This window comes from Balaenoptera ricei, chromosome 15 (assembly GCF_028023285.1).
Source record: "Balaenoptera ricei isolate mBalRic1 chromosome 15, mBalRic1.hap2, whole genome shotgun sequence".
Taxonomy (NCBI): Eukaryota; Metazoa; Chordata; class Mammalia; order Artiodactyla; family Balaenopteridae; genus Balaenoptera; species Balaenoptera ricei.
The window spans coordinates 68,388,052-68,391,948 of record NC_082653.1 but is presented as its reverse complement, the minus strand read 5'-3'; positions in this window follow the sequence as shown (position 1 = coordinate 68,391,948).

Sequence of the window (3,897 nt, the reverse complement as noted above, 5' to 3'; positions counted from 1 at the left end):
CCCAGCGGCCAAGGCTCCTGTGGGTTGGGCCCCGCCCCCCCGGAGCCCCGCCCCTCGGCCCCCGCCCCCGCCTGCCCAGGTGTATTTCCCCAGCGGCCGAGGACTTGCGGCAGCCCAGAGTGGGCCACGATTCTGCAGCGCCCCCTGCCATCCTGAGGCCGCACTGCGCCCCAGCCCGTCCTGCACTGTGCTTTTAGGTGGTATTGCGCAGCACCTGGTGCCGCCCTGAGGCCACCCTGCACCCTGCATTCCAGATGGGTCTGTGCGGCACCTTCCTCAAGCACCTCGCAGCGCCTCCTGCTGCCCTGTTACTGCCCAGCGCCTTCCATTCTGGTCCAGTTGGGCGCCCTCCCGCCCCCACCATCAAGAGAAATCCCAAGTAGCCTCCTGCCCCTGGCTTCCTCCTGACCTGGATGTACCCTGAGGCTGCTTCAGTGCCCACCTGGGCAGCAGGGCTGTTCAGGCAGGCCGCTCATCCTTTAGAATCTTCAGCTGTCTTTTTATAGGCATTCACGCTGAAAACAAGACATGAGCTTAGAAAATTGCAACTGGGAGGGACCATAGGGACACCTCTGTCACAGGCCCCTTGAGTAGGGAAGGACACAGACAGGGGAAGCGGTCCGCTCTTGCTCAGAGCTGCTCAGACATGCTAATCGCGTTCACGTGCAGATTCTAATTCGCTAGGGGTGGGATGGGGCTTGGGAATTTGGATTTCCCAGGTGATGCTTCTGTTGCTGGTCTAAGGACCACACTTTGAGTTAGCAAGGGGCACTTGCCCAAGTGAGTGGGTCAGTATCTGGGGAGGGCAATTTAAAGAAAATCATCTTTTAAAACCTCAACTGTTTTTTTTCTGACAATACATCCTCATAGTTAAGAACTCAAAAGATAAAGAGAAAATGGACGTCTTTCCATAATCTGCGACCCCCACTAAATACCAGTAACATAGTTACCAGTATGTATATATAATGATGTACATACTGTTCTCTAATTTAACTTTGTTTTAATGACAATACACTGCACAGTTAGATTCTCATTGTAAAATAAAGCCAGCTTTTTCACTTCATGATATGTGTAACTTTCCTTGCCAATAACTACATTTACCAAAGTATTCCTTTCACATAACTTATTTAATCGATCTATTGATATAGTTTAAGATTTCCTCTAATTTTTCACTAATATAAATTATTCTGTAAAATATCATGTACATCTCTATTTCCTTGGGATAAATTTCTACTGGTGTATTTTTTTTTTTCTGTCAATGTACTTACCCAGTTTAATTGGTACAACAAAAAGTACAGTTAAGAGAAAAGGTCAGGCTACCAAACAATATATAGAATAATAGAATATATATCAAAATATTTAAAAAGAGGTTATCTCTTGGGGTAGGCTTACAATTGAATTTTACTTATTTGTGTTTTCTTGTGTTATATATATCACAAATTTTACTTGTGAGATATATATATACACATATCACCTGTGCCATAAAAATAAGAATGTTTTTACAAGATGGGAGCTAGTTGAAGTCAGGGATAAGACTTAAAATCAGCTCTATATCACCATAGGATATAATGAATTTAGGCTGGATTGGCTTCTTTTTAAAAATCCAATTAAAATTTATATACAGTGAAATGTACAGATTTTACAGGTTCAATAAGTTTTGATAAAGGTATACACTATGTACCATCACCCTAATCAATATATAGATCATTACCGCAGAAAGTTCCCTCAGCTCCTTTTTACTCACTTCCCACATAGGCAACCAGTGTTTCCTATGGCAATAATAGATTAATTTTTTTGGTTCTTAAATTTCATGTAAATGGAGTCACATAGTATGTACTCTTTTGTGTCTGGTTTTCTTTCATGAATTCAGTTCTGGCTTTTGTTTTTCCACTATGCCATCACTGTCTCTGCTTACTGAGTTATTATTACCCCAGTTTTACAGATGATGGGACTGAGACTCAGAAAGCTGAAGTTTACCATTTGTAAGTAAGTGGTAGAGCCAAGATGTGCATCCAAGTCTGCTCTGTAGAATACAAAGCCTACACACTTACCCACAAAGCTGCATGAGAATCTTGCTGTGAGTGGGACCAACCCTCATCCTCCCAGGCCCCACATGAAGAATGACGAAAAGTCCTTGCTTAGAATGGCTGAGATGCAGAGAAGCCCCTCACTTCCTAGGCCATGGGGCAGCAAGCCTTCTATCAAGGTGCTTGCATAAGGCATAGTTGACCAAAGTTGTAAAAACCATCTTTGGTACAGAGTGGTGTTGTCTCTGAACCATCTCTGTCATCATTAGACCATAGGCAACTTCTTTTCCCTTTGGAAGCATCATGTCCATATTTATGAAATATATCTACAATCTACTTCTCATTACCTCTGGGGCCACCACTGTGCTCCAATCCATCATTTCTTTCACCTGGACCATTGCCATAGCCTCCTAACTAGTCTCACTGAGTCTGTCCTCTACAGCCTGTTGTCAATTCACTACCCAAAGGGATGCTGTTAAGTTAGTCAGATCATGTCACCCTTCTGTTTAAACCCATTCAATGGTTTTTTACTTCATTCAGAGTAAAAGCCAAAGCCTTCATGTCACCTACAAGGTCCTCCATGACCTGACCCCTGTTATCACCCTTCCCTTATCTCCTACCACCCTTACTCTGGCTCATTCTGCTTCTTCCTCATTGAACTCCATGTTGTTTCTTGTATATGATCGACACACTCCTGCTTCAGGGCTTGCTATCCGAACTGCTCTCTCTCTCTACACAAGCACACACACACACACACACACACACACGCACACAGTCACTTAGATAATTCCATGGATTATCTCCTTGCCTCTTTCAAGTCTTTGAGTTATTGTTTTTCTATCAGTTAGAACTTCCCTGGTTACCCTATTTAAAATCACAATGTTTGGACTTCCCTAGTGGTCCAGTGGTAAAGAATCTGCCTTCCAATGCAGAGGGTGCGGGTTCAATCCCTGGTCGGGGAGCTAAGGTCCCCCATGCCTTGGGGCCAAAAAACCAAAACATAAAAACAGAAGCATATTGTAACGAATTCAATAAAGACTTTTAAAAAATAAAATAAAATCACAGTATTTCCTATCATTCCAAATGCCTCCTACCTGCCTTCCTATGTTATTTTCTTGTATGGCAGGCCCAGTCAAGATCAGGAGGATTGCCACGCTTACCCAACAGCTGATTTCAGGTGCACCAGTCATGCGACATTGCTGTGGCAATTGATAACTGGCACTACTTCACTCAAACAGGAGCTTTGAAAGACCCAAACATTTCAGAACTACTGGGACTAGTGACAGGCTTAGCAGCAAGAGCTTAGAGCCTGGGAAATGCAACCACAGGGGCCAAGTTCAGAGAACATTAAAATCACACTCAAAATCAGCTACTCCTTCCTCAATGCTGCTGGAAGCTTGTGACTGGAATTAGTCTTGGTAAAGTCATTTGGTTTCAGTTAACAGAAATAGACTCAAATTAGCATAAGCAAAACCAAGAAATTATTAAATGGATGCAGGCAGAAGTCTTTTTAACAGGATCTGAAGAAACACAAATAAGGCCTCAGGAGAATGGGAACCAGGAACGTTCTGGATCTCTCAGGAGGAGGATTTTGTGGGCTTTCTTGAGTTCTCAAACCCCTTCTCAGTCTCAGCAGAGCCCATGAAGAATTTGATTAACCACTAGTATGCAGATGAGCTAGATTTTTGGGATCTGTTGTCTTCATGCCTGGTCCAATCAGCTAGCACCATGAGGGTAGGATCAAACATGGCAGTACATGTCCACCACTATGGGTAGATGGGCAATTCTCAGAGAAGGTGGCTATGAGTGAAGAAGAAACCTTAAAATGAAGTGAACCAACACATCCTTTTGTGTTAATAGTACTACTTCT